General features: G+C 48.4%; 1 non-coding gene across 1 annotated transcript; it reads right to left on the reverse strand.

The window, feature by feature from the left end:
- Positions 1-9,402: 9,402 nt before the first annotated feature.
- Positions 9,403-9,529, reverse strand: LOC138273957 (small Cajal body-specific RNA 4). The gene has a single exon (XR_011200328.1). It is a non-coding gene; the product is annotated as a small Cajal body-specific RNA 4 (non-coding RNA).
- Positions 9,530-10,619: the final 1,090 nt, after the last annotated feature.

A 10,619-nucleotide genomic window follows, 5' to 3' on the forward strand; every position in this document is an offset into this window, starting at 1 on the left:
TGGCTGGTCTTTGTGTCGCTTAATGCAAGGGCCAGCAAGGACAAAGGAGGAGGAAAGAAGCCTGGTGACCTGCACAACTTCCACCTGATGGCTGCCCAGTGTCAGTACTGCCACTCAGAATCCTGGACAGTGTTGTGGGTGGACATTTTAGAGTACTACATTGCACCGGGCCTTTCGTGCCCCTCCTTGTGGAAGTCCAAAAGCAGTTTATGCCAGTTGTTTCAAACCGCTATAATGAGAACTTGTGGTTTGCTTACAACGAGGCATTCTCATTTGTTGCTAGCGCTACCATTTGCAATTGTAGCATGTGACCCTTGCAACTGGCCATTATTTGTGTTATAGGTAGAGCAATAGCACAATCTATTAAACTATATGTAGGAAGTTGGCACTATAAATACTATCTCAAAGTGAAAGATAGTGTGCACAGAGTCCAAGGCTTCCCCTTAAGAGGTTAATAGTGGCAAAATTAGTTAATTCTAATGCTTTATTTTGTGGTAGTGTGGTCGAGCAGGAGGATTATCAGAGGGTAGTGTTAAGCATTTGTTGTACACACACAGGCAATAAATGACGAACACACATTCAAAGACTTAACTCCAGGCCAATGGTTCTTATATAGAAAAATATATTTTCTTAATGTATTTTAGAACCACAAGATTCAAGATTTGAGGTAAGTACATAAAATGCAAGGTACTTCACACACGTAAGTATGGAACTTTGATTTCAAACATTAGTACACACAGTTTAGATTAAAGTGGCAATACGCTATTTTAAAAGTGGACACTGCAAAAATCAACAGTTCCTGGGGGAGGTAAGTTTGGTTAAGTTTCTCAGGTAAGTAAAGCACTTACACAGTCAGTCTCCTGGGCATAGGCAGCCCACCATTGGAGGTTCAAGGCAACCCCAAAGCCACAGCACCAGCAACACAGGGCCAGTCAGGTGCAGAGGTCAAAGGAGGGCTGAAAACACATAGGTGCCTATGAAGAACAGGGGTGCCCTGGATCCAGTCTGCTAGCAGGTAAGTACCTGCGTCCTCGGGGAGCAGACCAGGGGGGTTTTGTAGAGCACTGGAGGGGTGGGGGGTGGGGGACGGACACAAGCCCAAAAAACACACCCTCTGTGGCACAGGGGCGGCCGGGTGCAGTGGACAAAGTAGGCATCGGGTTTGCTATTGAAAGCAATGGAGGGACCCGGGGGTTACTTAGGCGATGCAGGCAAGGCACAGGGGTCTCCTCAGGCCAGCCACCGACTGGGCTAGGAAGAGGGCTGCCTGATGGTCGCTCCTGCACTGGAAGGTGGTACCTCTCTGTCCTGGGGGCTGTGGTTCAGTGCTTGGTCCAGGCGTCAGGTTCCTTGTAAACTGGCAGTCGCGGTCAGGGGGAGCCTCTGGATCCTCTCTGCAGGTGTCACTGTGGAGGTGCAGGGGGGTCGACTCAGGGTACCCACGTCATCGTAGTCGCCTGGGAGTCTTCTCTGCAGTGTTGGTTTACCTGAACTCGAGCAGGGGGCATTGGGTGCACAGTGTGAAGTTTCACGCTTCCGGCAGGAAGAGAGAGTTCTTTAAAAGTTGTTTCTTTGTTGCAAAGTTGTTTCAGTTTTTGACCAGTGCCGCTGTTCTCAGGAGTTTCTTGGTCCTTCGGGTTCAGGGCAGTCCTCAGAGGTCGCTGGTCCTTGTTGGATGCATCGCAGTGCAGGTTCTTAGAGTCTGGAAACAGGCCGGTAGGGCTGGGGCCAAGTCAGTTGTCATCTCCGCAGGGCTTACAGGTCAGCAGTCCTACTTCTTGTTGTAGGTTGCAGGAATCTGATTTCCTGGGATCAGGGTCGTCCCTCAATACTAAATTTAGGGGTGTGTTTAGTTCTGGGGGCAGTAGCCAATGGCTACTGTCCTGGAGGGTGGCTATACCCTCTTTGTGCCTCCTCCCTGAGGGGAGGGGGGCACATCCCTATTCCTATTGGGGGAATCCTCCAAACTCAAGATGGAGGATTTCTAAAGGCAGGGGTCACCTGAGCTCAGGGAACCTTAGGGGCTGTCCTGACTGGGGGTTGACTCCTCCTTGTTTTCCTCATTATCTCCTCCAGCCTTGCCGCCAAAAGTGGGGACAGTGGCCAGAGGAGCGGGCATCTCCACTAGCTGGGATGCCCTGTGGCAGTGTAACAAAGGGGGTGAGCCTTTGAGGCTCATCGCCAGGTGTTACAGTTCCTGCAGGGGGAGGTGAGAAGCACCTCCACCCAGTACAGGCTTTGTTCCTGGCCACAGAGTGACAAAGGCACTCTCCCCATGTGGTCAGCAAGGGACTTACTTGGGTGCCAGGGTTGTGCCAATTGTGGAGACAAAGGTACTGGTTAGCTGGGTCCCAGCACAATTTCAAATCATAACTTGGCATCAGCAAAGGCAAAACGTCAGGGGGTAACCATGCCAAGGAGGCATTTCCTTACAGGGAATCCTCCAGAATCAAGATGGAGGATTTCTAAAGACAGGGGTCACCTCAGCTCAGGATATCTTAGGGGCTGTCCTGACTGGTGGGTGACTTCTCCTTGTTTTTTTCATTATCTCCCCTGGACTTGCTGCCAAAATTGGGGGCTGTGTCCATGGGGCGGGCATCTCCACTAGCTGGAGTGCCCTGGGGCATTGTAACACGAAACCTGAGCCTTTGAGGCTCACTGCTAGGTGTTACAGTTCCCGCAGGGTGGAGGTGCTAAGCACAAAGGCTCTCACCCCAGGGAGTCAGAAACTTGTCTCTCAGCAGCAGGCTGGCATAGACCAGTCAGTCCTGCACTGAAAGATTGGGTAAAATACAAGGGGCATCTCTAAGATGCCCTCTGTGTGCATTTTTTAATAAATCCAACGCTGGTATCAGTGTGGGTTTATTATTCTGAGACGTTCGATACCAAACATCCCAGTATTCCGTGTAGCCATTATGGAGCTGTGGAGTTTGTTTTTGCCAAACTCCCAGACCATATACTTAATATGGCCACACTGTACTTACAATCTCTAAGAATAGACATAGACACTGTAGGGGCATAATGCTCATGCAGCTATGCCCTCACCTGTGGTATAGTGCACCCTGTCTTAGGGCTGTAAGGCCTGCTAGAGGGGTGACTTACCTATGCCACAGGCAGTATTTTGTGGACATGGCATCCTGAGGGGGATGCCATGTCGACTTTGCCTTTTTCTCACCACCAAAACACACCATCTACAATGGCAGGGTGCATTTGTTAGGTGAGGGGTCTCTTAGGGTGGCACAGCATATGCTGCAGCCTTTAGGGATCTTCCCTGGTCACAGGGCTCTTGGTACCACTGGTACCTTTTACAAGGGACTTATCTGTGTGCCAGGGGCGTGCCAATTGTGGAAACAATGGTACATTTTAGGTGAAAGAACACTGGTGCTGGGGCCTGGTTAGAAGGATCCCAGCACACTTCTTAGTCAAGTCAGCATCAGTATCAGGAAAAAAGTGGGGGGTAACTGCAACAGGGAGACATTTCCTTACACAAGCCTCCCCCCAGCCCACAGGCCAGGAGACTCAGCCAAAGCTGGGAGAGTCTTCCTAGTCTGTCAGGCGAGGAAGAGTAGGGAAAATAGGCTGGTTTGTTGCAGGGCCTACTCTGCCTTACATCCTCCTGTTCAGGTCATTCCCTCTGGGGAACTACCCACTTCCACAGTGATAGGACCTAGTCCGAATTGCCTCTTGTCTGACTTTTTAATGTCTTCACCTATTTTCTCTATTTTGGGTTTAGAGGTATCCACCTCTGCTAATCTCATTTTAGCCAGGGTCACACCCCTAGTTTACCCAAAGAGGTTACCCATAGCCGGAGTAACCCCACCATGACCAACATGGTCAGGGGGCCTAACTTGCTATTTGGCATGGGGTCAGACCACCATGCCAAGGATAGTGCAGCCATAAAGGCTAACACCCAGCAGGGGCCACTGACAGCTGTCAGTGCCCAGAACCACACCTTTAGCTCTTCACCTACAAGGGAAGAAGCTAAGTTACAGGCTTCTTTGGGTTCAGGGTGCCTGTCTGCTGTGTTGGAGTGGGGGGTTACTGCATCTTGTAGTAAACACCCTTCTTCCACTCTTTCTTCTGTTAACTGAGGAGCCACCCACTCCAGTTGAACAGTTGCCTGACTAGTCAGGACTTCTTGTGGGCCAGGTTGGACTTTACCAGTGCCACTTTTGGAGTTCTCCCTTACTGGAACCTTGGCTAAAGGTTACCCCCCTTTCCTACTCTGTTTTCTTTTCTTTTTATTCTGCGGCCTACTTGCAGTTACGGCAGAGGTAGCACCTCCAGAATCCTTGGGAGAGGGCTGGTACTGGACCAGTTCCCCTCTTAGGCTCTGAGTAACCTCTGGTTAGTCATTTCCAAGGAGGAAATCAAGGGGGAGGTCTGGTCTGACTACCACCCTTCTCTAGCTAAAAGTCCCAACCACTTCTATATGCACAAAAGCCATAGGCCTATCACTGACCCTGTCTGGGCTAACTCTTACTCTGGCAGTCTCACCTGGGATGTACTGGTTTGAGAAAACCAGCCTGTCATGCACAATAGTGTGACTGGCACAAGTGTCTCTCAGGGCAGTGGCTGGAATTCCATTCACCAGTAGGCGGTGGAAGTGTCTACTTCCCTCTGGAATCTCCAACTCACCTGTTGGGCCCTTTTTCAAGTTGAAGGCTATGAAGACCTCCTCATCTGGGGAGTCACCCCCAATGGCTACACTGGTTACCTCTGGGACTTTGCTATGGGGTTTGCTTTTGGGACAAGAAGTGTCCTTGGTGTGGTGCCCTGTCTGTCTACAGTTTTGGCACCATGCCTTAGTGGCATCCCAGTTCTTACCCTGGGACCCACCTTTGTTTTGGGTTGTGTCTTGGGGCCCACCCACCTGGTCTGGTTTCTAGGGGCCTACAGAGGACTCTCTTTCTTTGTCGTGTCACCCACTTTCTCCTGGGGAGGCTTTGTAACCCCTTTCATTTGGTCACCCCCAGTGGAAGTTTTGGTTACCCTAGTCTTGACCCAGTGGTCTGCCTTCTTTCCCAATTCTTGGGGAGAAATTGGACCTAAGTCTACCAGATATTGATGCAACTTTTCATTTAAGCAGTTACTTAAAATGTGTTCTTTCATAAACAAATTATAAAGCCCAACATAGTCATGCACTTCATTTCCAGTTACCCAACCATCCAGTGTTTTCACTGAGTAGTCTACAAAATTAACCCAGGTCTGGCTTGAGGATTTTTGAGCCCCCCTGAACCTAATCCTGTACTGCTCAGTGGAGAATCCAAAGCCCTCAATCAGGGTAGCCTTCATGAGGTCATAGGATTCTGCATCTTTACCAGAGAGTGTTAGGAGTCTCTCCCTACACTTTCCAGTGAACATTTCCCAAAGGAGAGCCCCCCCGTGAGATCTGTTTACTTTTCTGGTTGCACAAGCCCTCTCAAAAGCTGTGAACCACTTGGTGATGTCATCACCATCTTCATATTTTGTTACAATCCCTTTGGGGATTTTTAGCATTTCATTATTCTCTCTGACCCTATTTAAGTTGCCGCCACCATTAATGGGAACTAAACCCATCTCTTTTCTTTCCCTTTCTATGGCTAGGAGCTGCTTCTCCAAAGCCAATCTGTTGGCCATCCTGGCTAACAGGAGGTCATCTTCATTGAGGCTGCCCTCAATGTTTTCAGAGCTACTGGAATCCCCTATGGAAGAACCAGTCTTTCTGACTAGGATTTGAGGAGTCAGGGTTTGAGGGACCCTGTTCTCCCTATTTAGGACAGGAGGGGGGAAGTCATCCTCCTGTTCACTAATTTCCCCATCTGAAGTATTATCCTCAGAGGGGTTGTCCCTTTTGAACTCAGCCAAAAGCTCCTGGAGCTGTACTTTGGTAGAGTTGGACCCAGTTTTTATCTTTTTTAGCTTACAAAAAGACCTTAACTCTCACATCTTTAGATGCAGGTAACGGGTGAGGTTCAGTTCCACCACCATCTCATCTGTGCTAGACATTATTTCTCTAAAAGTTGGGATTACTTTTTAAGAATCTAAAACTATTTCTAGAACTTAATCCAAGCTTTTACAAAACAATAAACTCTAAAAGAAATGCTAACAGGGACTTACACAAGGCCCTAGCAGGACTTTTAAAAATTTAGAAAAATAATTCCAATTGCAAAAATCAGTTTCTAATGACTATTTTTGGAATTAAGTCATGTGATCAGGTATTGGCTGAGTAGTCCAGCAAATGCAAAGTCTTAGACCCCACCGCTGATCCACCAATGTAGGAAGTTGGCTCTGTATATACTATTTCAAAGTAAGAAATAGTGTGCACAGAGTCCAAGGGCTCCCCTTAGAGGTAAGATAGTGGCAAAAAGAGATAATTCCAATGCTCTATTTTGTGGCAGTAGGCTTATCAGAGGGTAGTGTTAAGCATTTGTTGTACACACACAGGCAATAAATGAGGAACACACACTGAAAGACTTACTCCAGGCCAATAGGTTTTTATTTAGAAAAATATATTTTCTTAGTTTATTTTAAGAACCACAGGTTCAAGATTTACAAGTAATACTTCAAATGAAAGGTATTCCATTTAGATACTCTAGGGACTTTGAATAATCACAATAGCATGTACCGTCTTTGTAGAAATGGCAATAAGCTATTTTAAAAGTGGACACAGTGCACAAATCAACAGTTCCTGGGGAGGTAAGTAGAAGTTAGTTTTGCAGGTAAGTAAAACACTTACAAGTCTCAAAGTTGGGTCCAAGGTAGCCCACTGTTGGGGGTTCAAGGCAACCCCAAAGTTACCACACCAGCAGCTCAGGGCCGGTCAGGTGCAGTGGTCAAAGAGGTGCCCAAAACACATAGGCTTCAATGGAGAACAGGGGTGCCCCGGTTCCAGTCTGCCAGCAGGTAAGTACCCGAGTCCTCGGGGGGCAGACCAGGGGGGTTTGTAGAGCACCGGGGGGACACAAGCAGGCACAGAAAGTACACCCTCAGGGGCACAGGGGCAGGCGGGTGCAGAGTGCAAACAGGTGTCAGGTTTTAGATAGGAAGTAATGGGGAGAACCGGGGGTCTCTCCAACGATGCAGGGAGGCACAGGGGGGGGCTCCTCGGGGTAGCCACCACCTTGGCTAGACAGAGGGTCGCCTGGGGGTCGCTCCTGCACTGGAGTTCGATTCCTTCAGGTCCTGGGGGCTGCGGGTGCAGTGTTGGTTCCAGGCGTTGGGTCCCTTGACACAGGCAGTCGCGGTCAGGGGGAGCCTCTGGATTTCCTCTGCAGGCGTCGCTGTGGGGGCTCAGGGGGGTCAACTCTGGCTACTCACGGGCTCACAGGCGCCGGGGTGTCCTCCCTGTAGTGTTAGTTTTTTCCGCAGGTCGAGCCGGGGGCGTCGGGTGCAGAGTGGAAAGTCTCACGCTTCCGGCGGGAAACGTGGGGTCTTTAAAGTTACTTCTTTGTTGCAGAAAGTTGCAGTTTCTTGAACAGGGCTGCTGTTCTCGGGAGCTTCTTGGTCCTTTAGATGCAGGGCAGTCCTCTGAGACTTCAGGGTCGCTGGTCCCTGTTGGATGCGTCGCTGGAGCAGGTTTTCGAAGTTGGAGACAGGCCGGTAGGGCTCGGGCCAAAGCAGTAGTCGTCTTCCTCCTTCTCTGCAGGATTTAGGTCAGCAGTCCTTCTTCTTTCTTCAGGTTGCAGGAATCTGATTTCCTGGGATCTGGGGAGCCCCTAAATACTGAATTTAGGGGTGTGTTTAGGTCTGGGAGGGCAGTAGCCAATGCCTACTGTCCTTGAGGGTGGCTACACCCTCTTTGTGCCTCCTACCTGTGGGGAGAGGGGCACATCCCTAATCCTATTGGGAGAATCCTCCTAACTCAAGATGGAGGATTTCTAAAGGCAGGGGGTGAGCCTCAGCTCAGGACACCTTAAGGGCTGTCCTGACTGGTGGGAGCTGACTCCTTGTTTTTCTCATTATTTCCTCCAGCCTTGCCGCCAAAAGTGGGGGCAGTGGCCGGAGGGGCAGGCATCTCCACTAGCTGGGATGCCCTGGGGCGCTGTAACAAAAGAGGTGCGCCTTTGTGGCTCACCGCCAGGTGTTACAGCTCCTGCAGGGGGAGCTGAGAAGCACCTCCACTCAGTACAGGCTTTATTCCTGGCCACATAGTGACAAAGGCACTCTCCCCATGTGGCCAGCAACATGTCTGGTGTGTGGCAGGCTGGCAGGAACTGGTCAGCCTACACTAGAAGTCGGGCATGTATTCAGGGGGCATCTCTAAGATGTCCTCTGGGTGTATTTTACAATAGATTGTACACTGGCATCATTGTGTATTTATTGTGCTGAGAAGTTTAATACCAAACTTCACAGTTTTCAGTATAGCCATTATGGAACTGTGGAGTTCGTTTTTGACAAACTCCCAGACCATATACTCTTATGGCTACCCTGCACTGTAGGGGCATAGTGCTCATGCACATATGCCCTCACCTGTGGTATAGTGCACCCTGCCTTAGGGCTGTAAGTCCTACTAGAGGGGTGACTTACCTATGCCACAGGCAGTGTGAGGTTGGCATGGCACTCTGAGGGGAGTGCCATGTCGACTTAGTCATTTTCTCCCCACCAGCACATACAAGTTGTGAAGCAGTGTGCATGTGCTGAGTGAGGGGTCTCTAGGGTGGCATAAGGCATGCTGCAGCCCTTAGAGACCTTCCCTGGCAACAGGGCCCTTGGTACCAGGGGTACCAGTTACAAGGGACTTACCTGAGTTCCAGTATTGTGCCAATTGTGAAGACAAATGTACAGTTTTGGGAAAGAACACTAGTCCTGGGGCCTGGTTAGCAGGGTCCCAGCACAGTTTCAAATCATAACTTAGCATGAGCAAAGGCAAAAGATTAGGGGGTAACCATTCCAAGGAGGCATTTCCTTACAGACAGCCAAAAAACAGCCAAATGGCGCCAAATGACAGCCAAAACACTCCAAAAAACTGCCAAAAGACTTCTGACCTGGTCTGGAAGTTCACAAGCTAGGATACCCGATGAAGCGTCAAATGAGCCTTGCTCCTCTAATTGGAAATATTAGTATAATGTGGCCTGACTCTGTGGTATCCATACCTGGCATGTGACATTTACAGTTTTGGTAATATCGGTCCTATTAGCAAGCTGCCAAAAAAGACTTTCACTTAACAGATGGACTTCTTTCACCTGATGTACCCACAGAAAGGATACAATAAGACATATTGGCGTGGGTGCTATAACATCGCCCATACTAGACGTCACTCCAACGGTGCCCACAGGAAATGTAGAACACTGTCGGAAGCTAGATTACTATCCCTCGCCCCAGTGATCGCACTGAAAGAATTCTCCCACTGTTCAAAGCCAACACAGCCATGATGCATACTGCCACTAGAGCGCAACAACAATGAGCAAATGAGAACAGGGCAAATGTAGGAAGTAGTAACACGTCACTAGCTCTTCTTGAAACTGACAGTTCTCTACTTCCCTTTACTCTAGGGGGATAGTATCAGCAGAGCCTTACTTCATAGGCCTAACCTTCTTAATCCCCCATTAACAAAAACATTGGCTGTAGCTTCAGGGAGGATTTGGTACAGAATCTGACAAAATACAAATTCATAATTCCGAATGATTTTACTCAGGAGGATTCGGAAACCTGAAAGTCAACTGTCCTCATGAGGATAAAAATACACAAAATAACATATGGAAATAATTTATACATTTTCCGAACGCTATCGCAGAAAACTTACTGAATATCATATCACTTTACCTCACAGTTACCATTGATCACACCTGCCAATTAGTAGCTCAGATATCCCAATGTTAATATGCTTGATCATGTGTTCCCATTAGTAGTGACTATGACTCAGCGCAGCATCTAACCATTCAGCAAGTTACAAGTCGCAGGGTTCTTTACGTAATGCACTATGAACTGATCGTCCATGTGCCTGGAAGTGTGTCCCGCTCCCCACTCTGGTGCATCAAAGCTTGTCATATGGAACAAATCAAAGACGTGCTTCCGGGCACAAATTAAGTAAAAACCCTTAATATGTTAAACCTTGTAAATGCCTATGTAGCCATGGATTAATCCCCATTACGTGACTCAGTTATTAAACTGCACCCAAGAAGACCATAGAATTCGGTAACTGAGCACAGAGTATTACAAACTGAGAATTTTACTATTAGGTGAAAAACAGTAACTAGATTGTGCCACAGCAGCGCCAGAAGACGACAGGAAGAGAAATTAACCTTAACACTGGATAGAGCTGCTGAGATGAACGACCTAGAACAGATTGACAAACCATTTATTCAGTTGTCCCTTTTAGTTATTTTGGACCGTGAGGGCAGACGGGGCCGTTGAGGATCAAGAAAGTCGGCTTGATCAAATCAGAAATCCTCATGAGACAGTACAATATTTAGGCTGCCCTGAATTAATCCTTGCAAAAAGTTAAGGTGCAAGAAAGAGTCCTTTCCAACCAATTTCTGACAGGACGCTGTGTGTTATGAAATAGTTTGGCTCCAGAGAGGGTAAGGATCTTTAACTTAAAGGTAACAGAGCAGGGCTAATTTTGTCTTTGGATCATGCTACTGTTTTACACCTGAATGCTAACTCGCATATGCGCACATTGGTGAAGACTAGTCTCC

This window comes from Pleurodeles waltl, unplaced genomic scaffold (assembly GCF_031143425.1).
Source record: "Pleurodeles waltl isolate 20211129_DDA unplaced genomic scaffold, aPleWal1.hap1.20221129 scaffold_127, whole genome shotgun sequence".
In the NCBI taxonomy this organism is placed as follows: domain Eukaryota; kingdom Metazoa; phylum Chordata; class Amphibia; order Caudata; family Salamandridae; genus Pleurodeles; species Pleurodeles waltl.